The following is an 11,862-nucleotide window of genomic DNA, read 5'->3' as shown; positions in this document are numbered from 1 at the left end:
CGTCCGGTCTGGGGTTCCTAAAATTCTTTTTCCCAGAACCTTTCCTTCTCATTCTCGCTTTCAGTGTTGGAACATTCGGAATCTGTTCGGAAACTTCCTTTCTCCGAATCATTTCTACCGCCAACACGTGAAAGCAGCGGCTGTTTCCAAATCTGCAGCTACACGGCTTTTTCTTATTATTAGGATTTACATTGTGCCACTCCTCTGTACACGGATTTCTCACAAGGTACAGAAGCGGATTAGTAACGAGTGTTACTAAATTATCTCTGACGCAAAGCTTCGCTAATTTTTCTGAGACCATCTACCCGTATCTTTCTCTTTGTCGGCTTCGGAGTCAACTGGAATGATACCCTTCCGAGCTGCTTCAATTATGTCGAATTTAGTGGTCAGGGCTACGTTGAGTTGTAACGTCAAATTATAAATGCCTTGGTATTCGGGTTTCAGTTCGTACTGACCTTCTCCGTGAAAACCGCGATTGGCTTCATTCAAAAGATTGTTTTGGTGCAAAGAGACGCGCAAAACTGCGTTGTCGAAAGCGGCCTGTTTTCCTTCGAACGCCCGTTTGTAATCTCGGTTCAAACTCTCGGCGGCATTATTAGTCGGGCCTTCATTTACATTTTGAAACGCCGCGTATTTGAGGAATCGTTCGGCGATACCTCGCTCTTTAAAATCATTGTCTAAATGATCATCAAAGTAATCAACAAATCCGGATGGCCAAGTAGGTCGATATTCGGATAATTTAGCTCCGTATTCTTCTCTAGTTCGGGATTTAAGTAACACGCGAATATGACTTGGCAAAATGCGCATATTATCTTTCGAGGTTTTTGCTTTTTCAAGCCAGCGCTTAACGTTCTGTTTCAAATGGTTGTGACAAAATAGTAGGTTTTGGCCACCCATTTCGCAACTTCCCGTTATAGCCTCGGAAATCGCCGTTTCTCGGTCGGTAACGATTGGGCAATTTTCACCCAGTTCGTCCAATTCTAGTTCTTTAGCTACGTAATCGCGCCAAAAACGAGCGTGCACCTCTTTCGATTTAGTTTGGTGAATGAGGTGTAATATGGGAACAATGGGATTGTCAAAGAAAAAGGTATTTCGCATCAGGACGCTGGTCAAAAAGAAATTTCCCAGCTTGAAAGTGGTGTCGCAATGGATGGATTGTTTTAGATTCCAATCATCCTTTGAAGCTAGCAATAGCCGCTTAGCGAGTGAAATGGCTTCCGGTTGTCCAAAAACTATACATAAACCGTCAGTGAAGTCAATTTGACGAATAATATCTTTAAAAACCGTTTCCTTCAAGGCAAGTACGGACGAGAGAGAATCAGGGACAAATCCTGTTCTTCAAGCCGATGACATACTTCAAGTTTCGAGATTGTTTGGGATTTCTCGGTAGAACCATTGGCTTTAATGAGTTTACGTCTTCCGGGATTTCAGATTCCCTGATTTCATCTAGCTCTTTATTTCCATCAATTTGCGCGTTTGTATACGCCGATTGCGGAGTTTCCTTGTTTGTCCTTATCATATTCTTCATATTTCCCAATCTAGAGGGAATAGTACGGACAAATGGTCGTCGAGGCCTATCGGTCTTGCAATTTCCGTGTGCTCTAGGCACCCAAAGTGATAAGTCACCCTTGTAGAACTTGATTACTGGGAAAACTGTCCCGTCCGAATTTGTAAACGTTATGATTTCTTTTTGAATATTTTTGGCAATTTCAATATCACCGTCCTTTCCAAGGTTTATGTAGTAATATCGCTTGGTCAAATTGAAAGGCTTGACTTGTCTCGTACCATTTGATACCCACATCATTTTGTCACAAAACAAGTCGGTTATTTTCGACTTTTCGTTAGTGGAAAGCACGTATACATTGCCTCCTTTGATGTTGGAACACTGCAGAGACAACACATTTCCGTCAAATGATCCGTCCACCACAGCGGATGAAATATCGCGAGCTTGGGTGTTACTCAGCTTAGACACGTCAGTCATATATGGCAAATTGTCTTCAGTTTCGGAACTTTCGTTTTCAGAACCACTAAGTCTTAGATTACTATCGATAGCGTTTATCAAAGAGGAAGGTTCAACGATTGAATGGTTTTCAACAGCGGCCGACGAAGAAAGCTCGGATTGAAACTCCAAACTGCCATAATGGGGTGACTCCCCATATTGACGGAAAATATCGGAATTATTATCAAAATTTTATGAATTTCTTCCGGATTCACCGTTTTCTCCGGAATCAGTCGACTCATTTAAATTAGAATTATTATCGGTTAATTCTTTATCCATGGTGCTCATATAGCCTATGTTAAGAGACTAATGGCAACGATCAACTTTAATTCAGATCTAGTTGTACGTTACGAAACTTGTAACTCAACTTTAATTCAGATCTAGTTGTACGTTACGAAACTTGTAACTCAACTTTAATTCCGATCTAGTTGTACGTTACGAAACTTGTAACTCAACTTTAATTCAGATCTAGTTGTACGTTACGAAACTTGTAACTCAACTTTAATCGTTTTGACCTAAGCCCAAAATTTGCAAAATAGGGCGAAAGTAATAAAACTAAAGCGTTAATTGCTCAGTTTCTAGGTCAAAGGAAAAATATAATTCTGTAACAGTAAAATCTGCACATAAACTTAATAAACCAAGATATCTTACCACAATGGCAAAGCACAGCAAATAATTCAAAATTGATGTGATTGTAATCTAACAATTAGATCAAAATCGACCAACAAAGAACGTAGCACTGTACTCTATAGCAACCAGTCCACTGGTCCAAAACCAGTTTATTAATTGATTGGACCAGTTTTTTAATTAAAGTACTGGGGGTCACTGGTCCGTAGGACCAGTTTAATAATTCACTTTTTTTATGGGCATTGAGGCGGGACCAGTTTAAAAATTCAAGCTTTCTTCCAATATCTACTCCGACTTTTTTCTTTCTAACACAATAAACGTCACACTAGAGATGAAGGGCTTACGAAATTACCAGCAACCTTTAGTAGTGGTATTAAGTTACAATGAATAATGAAGTAAAACACCACGCGGCGCGATTCACGATTCACGCCTTCTCGAATTATAAACATTTATATGGTTTCTAGAGTGTAGACCTATCCATATTTCACATTCCATAAAAAATAATTTATAATGGGACCAATAGAAAAAAATCATGGTAAGGGTCACTGGTCCTAAGGACCAGTTTATTTTTGTAGACAATAGGGGTCACTAAAATCCTAAGGACTAGTTTTAAAAAAATCCTTATTTCCAAGACTGATAGCAACTCTTAGTAGAGTGAAATGCAGTTTTGCCAGATTCGGAAAGTGAAATTTCCCTTTTAACACCAAAATGTTTCCTGTTTTTCCAAAAAAATACTCTCTGAATTGCGCAGGAATATGAAATATGGTACACAGGAGCATGGTAGAACTCAATCTGTCTGAGTAAACTGAGTATTTGAAACCGGCAGGGCGGTTAAAAACTCATTTGAGTCACAGCCAAATCAGCAGGCCCGGACTGGCCATAAGGGCGATCGGGCGCGCGGCCGGTGCGCCCCAAGGGTAAAAAAGGGCTCGGCGCCCCTAAAGTGCCAAACATAGTTCCCCCGATCGCGGATCGCCCTATGGTCAAAAAGGTTCGAGCAGTGAAAATATTTATCTAAAACTCGAAAATAATAAAACATAAATATGAATACATCCGTATTAGTATTATCCAAATACTTATTTTGCTTTCCTGAGTCCGGCGGCTACTAACGTAATAATAACCGTGAGTTAGAAGTCGGTCTGACAATTGGATAACGTGTGGAAGACGAGTTTTGGGAGCTGAAATTTTCAAACTAAAGACCCTCAACCACGATAAGGTTGTCTAACAAATTCCAGTACTTTTAAAGTTATCAGTTGAACATCGTCTTTAACACGTTATCAACTTAACGGCCTTCTTGATTTTGGCCTAACATTGCTCAACTTCCTATTTCGCAAATCAGATCGAGTCAAAGCTAGTTAACCATAAAATGTGACGGGGAACAACTTTCTAATTGGAACCTACTTCGTAGAACTTAAGGTTCTCAAGTTAATTTTCGAATGACCTTGAAGACACTGTTCAAGGTCATTGACATTTTCATAGTTGGTTGACCACCTGAGCACTCTATAACAACCTGAAATTTCAAAATCGTAGCTAAAACACATTTTGAGATATTCGCCCTGGTCCATTTTTTAGTTAACACCCTGTATAGTAATTGCTTATCAAAGTTTTAAAATCCTGAATTAACCGTTTAAAAGCGTAAGAACAAACCTGGGTGAACCGTGGACGTTACATATTCGAAAGTGGGACTAAAACTTTATCGTTTCCCTCAAACGTGACATATTTTAAATGATGTAGCTGGGTGCACGACCACACAAGACGAAATAATAATTTGTTTAGGTGATACTTATACACCGTGTTACCGTTATACAGGGTGTTTTTTGAATTGCTCTGACTGGGCATTTTAAAAAAAAACAGCTGTCCATAGCAGCAAAGAAATCACGTTAAAAGATTAAATAGTACTTTAAATAAAAGATCATGCATAGTCGATTATAGAGTTTGTGTTGTTGCGACTGGACATATAACGGCTTGTCCAAAGCTCCTCTTCATACTGCCAAAGTTGATAATTTTCTATGCATAGATCTGGCAGCTTTTTTCAATAGGGGGGCAAGACAGTCAGAGAGGGGTTTATTTAACTGCCTATTTCATAAAAAAGTACACGTAATTTACCAAAATGCCAATTTAGGCCTACAGTAGGCATAAAAACGTATCAGTAGGCCAACTACGCACAACGGTCAAGTTTTCAATTAGTATTTAATGTGAAAACGTTTTGTTTTCAACCATTCTCTAACGTTCATTCAGTCTAATCAACATGCCATTAAATTATTCTCGTGATCAGCGTGCTTTTATGGTCGAATTATTTTATGGTGAATCCAATCGTAACGCGCATAGGGTTAGTGAATTGTTCACCGTCTATCCAGAAAGAAGACCAAGCCACAACACCGGTCCTGGAGCTGTTCGTGACTTTCAGACTTACGGAAACGTCAGTCCCAGATTTCGTGGACTAGGTAGTCAAAACGTCTACATGGAAGACACCGTTCTAGCCTATTTTTTTGCGCATCCTCGAGCAAGCGTCAGAGGTGCAAGCGACGATCTCCGATTATCGACGAACTATACGTGTGGTCCACTCTTCACAATCACCACTTAGATCCATATAACAAGCGACCCTCCACCATGCTCTGCACGAAGGAGATATAGAACGTGGATTTGATTTCTCCAACTGGCGCATAACTATGTCTGATGATAACCCATATTTCATCACTCAAATGCTGGTGACCGACGAGTGTTCCTTTGTGAGAGATGGGCCTTTCAACCATCAAAATACCCACATGTGGTGTGACGTAAATCCTCACTGGGGTTTTCCTCACCATCACCAACAAAAAATCCGACTGAATGTTTTGGCGGGTTTGCTCGGGGATCGAGTTGTGGGCCTATTTTTCATCCCAGCTCGTCTTAATGGACAACGCTACTTGGCGCTTTTTCAAAATGAAATATCAGGCGCTTAAGAAGAAATTCCACAGGAAACTTACAGACAGATGTGGTACCAACATAACGGCGTGGGCGCACCACCCCACGTAGTGGAGCATTTTAACAACGAGTTACGTCAGCCTTGGGTTGGCAGGAACGGTCACGTTCGATGGCCTGCAAGGTCTCCGGACCTAATTCCGATGGACTTTTTCATCAAAACACAAGTTTACGTGACGCCCGTTGAGAACATCGAAGATTTGCGTCACCGAATCATTACAGCCTTCGAACTTGTCACTCCTGATATGATCAGATGCTCGTTTCAAAACATGCTTCATCGTGCCCAAACATGTATCGCGGCAAACGGAGGTATCAAAGAATTCTGATGTTTATTTGAATAAAATGTTCAATTAAATCTTTCAGACATTTCTTTCATTTACGTACAAAAATGCCAAGGCTATTGGCCCCTATGGACAGCTTGTTTTTTCATCAGCTTAAATCTTCGTGAAAAAGTGTTCTTTTCCAATGAAACCAATTTCTTTGAACATTTTCGACAGCACTCTACAACTTTCTCATTGAAACGTTTTTTCTAGCACCTACCGGTGAAAAACATGTTTTACAAAAACCCGAAATTAAAGCAATCCCATACTAGAAACAATACCCTGAAAATTTCGCAACTCACTTGCAGTTTCTTAAAAAAAATGACTAGTCAGAGCATTTCAAAACACCCTGTATTTATAATTAGTTTAAATAATTTAGAACTGTAACAGCAAAAGTCTATAATAAATTAATAGTAAACAGCTTTAGGGGCGACCCTGGCCCGGGGTGGGGTATAATAGAGTTCTGATCAAAGATATTGGCGCCCTTTGCTTTCCCCGCCCGGTGCGCCTTTTGGTACCCAGTCCGGGCCTGGGGGGGGGGGGGGAAGACAATTTCCGAATTTTCCCCTTCCGACGAAAGCAGGCGCTAAAGCGTCTAGCCAATGAAAAATGTACACAAGAAAATCCACGACTTTTGACGGGTTGCGTTCTCCTTGTGTGGGGGGTTGTGTTTGTTCCTCCTAGCTGGCATTAATTTTCAATGCTATATACGTAGTGCTTCCATATGCGGGGAATTTTTCAACCTTTAAAAACGCTAAAAGGGGAATAATGCAATTAATTTAAGAGGGAAAACGGGAAAAACGATGGAAATTTAATAAAGGGTCATTATAAACGTAATGTAAGTCACGATCTAAATATCTAAATCAACTTTTGAGGATATGTTTATGCAAAATTATTCAAATGTAAGTAATTTTGTAATAAATAAAACCTTAAATTTGGATACATTTTCAGAATTAATCTGAATATCTATATAAATTAGTATTAAGAGCGAAGGATACAAAATGGAAATTTCTGGGTCAAAAACGCAAAAAACCGGATTTTTCATTGAATGAAATTATCGCAAGAGGAAAAGTTTAGATATCAAATGTGGAAGACCTGTATAGACGTCTGCTATGCTGTGGTAACTGGATTCTGCAATTTTGAGTTTCAAACTACTAGGACGATCCTAATTTACCGCCTACATACGATGATACGAATACATACTTTCCCAACTCCGTATTCTCAAATATCGCTAATTTGAAGAAATACCAGAAAAATAACATGTTCCAGCGATATGCAATACATCGAAAATTTTAAGAATTACGAGATTTATAAATAATACTTTAATCTAAATGAAGCCATTTGAAATTTACCAATTAGCCCGCATCCGACTAGATACCATGCCCCTGTAGACGTATCGACAACGTTTTGCGTGGTTGTACGCCTAATAGTAAAATTAAACGAAATTTACTAACTGGCCCGCAACTCATTTCGCTAACATAAGGATTTCCATAGGGCTGAGTTGGTAAATTACCAAACTTGGTTTTTCCGAAGAAACAAGTGGAAAACCAGAACCAAACTTGGTATCCGACTAGATACCATGCCCCTGTAGACGTATCAACCGCGTTTTGCGTGGTTGTAAGCCTAATAGTTAAGCGAATCGAAATTTACTAACTGGCAAGCATCTCATTTCGTTAACATAAGGATTTCCATAGGGCCGAGTTGGTAAATTACCGAACTCGTTTTTCCCAAGAACCAAGTGGAAAACCAGAACCAAACTTGGTATCCGACTAGATACCATGCCCCTGTAGACGTATCGACAACGTTTTGCGTGGTTGTACGCCTAATAGTAAAATTAAACGAAATTTACTAACTGGCCCGCAACTCATTTCGCTAACATAAGGATTTCCATAGGGCTGAGTTGGTGAATTACCAAACTTGGTTTTTCCGAAGAAACAAGTGGAAAACCAGAACCAAACTTGGTATCCGACTAGATACCATGCCCCTGTAGACGTATCAACCGCGTTTTGCGTGGTTGTAAGCCTAATAGTTAAGCGAATCGAAATTTACTAACTGGCAAGCATCTCATTTCGTTAACATAAGGATTTCCATAGGGCCGAGTTGGTAAATTACCGAACTCGTTTTTCCCAAGAACCAAGTGGAAAACCAGAACCAAACTTGGTATCCAACTAGATACCATGCCCCTGTAGACGTATCGACAACGTTTTGCGTGGTTGTACGCCTAATAGTAAAATGAAACGAAATTTACTAACTGGCCCGCAACTCATTTCGCTAACATAAGGATTTCCATAGGGCTGAGTTGGTAAATTACCAAACTTGGCTTTTCCGAAGAAACAAGTGGAAAACCAGAACCAAACTTGGTATCCGACTAGATACCATGCCCCTGTAGACGTATCAACCGCGTTTTGCGTGGTTGTAAGCCTAATAGTTAAGCGAATCGAAATTTACTAACTTGCAAGCATCTCATTTCGTTAACATAAGGATTTCCATAGGGCCGAGTTGGTAAATTACCGAACTCGTTTTTCCCAAGAACCAAGTGGAAAACCAGAACCAAACTTGGTATCCAACTAGATACCATGCCCCTGTAGACGTATCGACAACGTTTTGCGTGGTTGTACGCCTAATAGTAAAATTAAACGAAATTTACTAACTGGCCCGCAACTCATTTCGCTAACATAAGGATTTCCATAGGGCTGAGTTGGTAAATTACCAAACTTGGTTTTTCCGAAGAAACAAGTGGACAACCAGAACCAAACCTGGTATCCGACTAGATACCAAGTTTCCAATATATTCCCAATAGGATTGTGATATATGCGCCAATTGGAAATCAATAGATTTCCAATTTTGGGCAAGTTTCCAATATATTCCCAATAGGATTGTGATATATGCGCCAATTGGAAATCAATAGATTTCCAATTATGGGCAAGTTTCCAATATATTCCCAATAGGATTGAGATATACGCGACAATTGGAAACCAATAGATTTCCAATTGGACTTATTTTGGGCAAGTTTCCAATATATTCCCAATAGGATTGTGATATATGCGCCAATTGGAAACCAATAGATTTCCAATTTAACTTATTTTGGGCGAGTTTCCAATATATTCCCAATAGGATTGTGATATATGCGCCAATTGGAAACCAATAGATTTCCAATTTTGGGCAAGTTTCCAATATATTCCCAATAGGATTGTGATATATGCGCCGATTGGAAATCAATAGATTTCCAATTTTGGGCAAGTTTCCAATATATTCCCAATAGGATTGTGATATATGCGCCAATTGGAAATAATAGATTTCCAATTTTGGGTAAGTTTGCAATATATTCCCAATAGGATTGAGATATACGCGACAATTGGAAACCAATAAATTTCCAATTGGACTTATTTTGGGCGAGTTTCCAATATATTCTTAATAGGATTGTGATATATGCGCCAATTGGAAACCAATAGATTTCCAATTTAACTTATTTTGGGCGAGTTTCCAATACATTCCCAATAGGATTGTGATATATGCGCCAATTGGACACCAATAGATTTCCAATTTTGGGCAAGTTTCCAATATATTCCCAATAGGATTGTGATATATGCGCCGATTGGAAATCAATAGATTTCCAATTTTGGGCAAGTTTCCAATATATTCCCATTAGGATTGTGATATATGCGCCAATTGGAAATAATATATTTCCAATTTTGGGCAAGTTTCCAATATATTCCCAATAGGATTGTGATATATGCGCCAATTGGAAATCAATTGATTTTCAATTTTGGGCAAGTTTCCAATATATTCCCAATATGATTGTGATATATGCGCCTATTGGAAATCAATATATTTCCAATTTTGGGCAAGTTTCCAATATATTCCCAATAGGATTGTGATATATGCGCCAATTGGAAATAATAGATTTCCAATTTTGGGCAAGTTTCCAATATATTCCCAATAGGATTCTGATATATGCGCCGATTGGAAATCAATAGATTTCCAATTTTGGGCAAGTTTCCAATATATTCCCAATAGGATTGTGATATATGCGCCAATTGGAAATAATAGATTTCCAATTTTGGGCAAGTTTCCAATATATTCCCAATAGGATTGTGATATATGCGCCAATTGGAAATCAATTGATTTTCAATTTTGGGCAAGTTTCCAATATATTCCCAATAGGATTGTGATATATGCGCCGATTGGAAATCAATAGATTTCCAATTTTGGGCAAGTTTCCAATATATTCCCAATAGGATTGTGATATATGCGCCAATTGGAAATAATAGATTTCCAATTTTGGGCAAGTTTCCAATATATTCCCAATCGGATTGTGATATATGCGCCAATTGGAAACGAATAGATTTCCAATTGGACTTATTTTGGGCAAGTTTCCAATATATATATTTTTTTTATTTAATTTACAACATTTTTTTGCACAAATTTAGTACATATTGTGGTAGATTTATAGCCATCCACATAAGTATTCTTGTGCGTGGATGGCTATGTTATACAAATTAAACACGTGGCCTCATTTTACAAAAATATATTGATTTATAATTTCAATAAGTAGTTTTGTTTAAATTATTGACAGGAAATAATTTAAAGGCATAGTCACACAAAAATTGTATTCATATCTTGACTTAAGATCCAATTTTTTACACATTTTTTAAATACGTTAAAATTAGTCATTAGTTTCATTTCATGGTTTAACTTGTTATAGATTTTAGGACCGGTATACATCGCATGCCTCTGTCCGAAACCAGTGAACATAAGTGGTACAGGTATATTACCATCGTTTCGAAACCTAGTATTTAAATATTGTTGATGTTCGTTATTTTAGATTTAAAGCTATTTAACAAAATTGTACTTACATAGAGTTGCTGAATTGTAAAAACATTGAATTCTTTGTATAATAGAGTAGAGGTATACCGATAAGGTTTCCGCAAACAGGTTCGAAGTATTCGATTTTGTAGTACAACTATCGGGTTAAGAACATTATTGTAGGCATTTCCCCATGCCATTATACCATAACATAACAATGATTGCACTAAAGCAAAGTATACTACCCTGAGCATCTTGACAGAAAGGAATTTACTCAGTTTATAAATATTATATGAGATGTATCTTATAGTTTTAGTTAGATTGGTAATATGGACATCCCATTTTAAGTGCGAGTCAACGATTAGTCTTAGATACTTGATTGAATGTACTTTATCAATTTTAATACAATTACAGTCTTGACTAAAGGAATTACACGTGTGGATTTTTATATAATTTTATTTTGGTTGTTGTTTTTAGATAGTGTAAATGTTATAAATTTAGTTTTTGTGGAATTTAAGCTCAGAAGGTTTTGATCTAAAAATTGTTTAGCTCTAGCCAAACCAACATTTGCTTCTGTATAGACCTCTTCCCATGTATTTGCATAGTATAGTAAAACAGTATCATCGGCGAATGAGGTTAGCGAATTTGCTACCTCTGATTCACAAAAGTCGTTTATATAAATTAGAAATAGTATCGGTCCAAGGATGGTGCCTTGCGGAATACCATAATTAACAATTTGAGGCCCACTAAAACTATTATTTACACGTACAATTGTTTTTCTGTTTTTTAAAAAACTCTCAAACCAGCTAAGAGCGCAACCCCTAATACCAATTTTTTCCAGTTTAGTTATTAGAATGTTATGAGAAATGGTATCGAAGGCCTTGGCCAGATCCAAAAAAATGGCCAAGGCCTTACGTCCCTTATCTAAATTAGTAGTTAGCGCTTCAGTAAAAGTATAAATAGCATCACTGGTAGATTTGTTTTTTTGAAAACCAAATTGATTTTTTGAAAGAATATTATTTTTATCTAGAAAAGCTACTAAACGATATTTTAGGCATTTTTCAAATATTTTAGAAATATGAGTTAGAACTGAAATAGGTCTGTAATTATTTAGGTTACATCGGTTTCCAGATTTAAATATTGGGTTAA

This window comes from Leiobunum rupestre, chromosome 9 (assembly GCF_980474605.1).
Source record: "Leiobunum rupestre chromosome 9, qqLeiRupe1.1.hap1, whole genome shotgun sequence".
NCBI lineage: Eukaryota > Metazoa > Arthropoda > Arachnida > Opiliones > Sclerosomatidae > Leiobunum > Leiobunum rupestre.
This window is presented reverse-complemented; position numbering follows the sequence as displayed.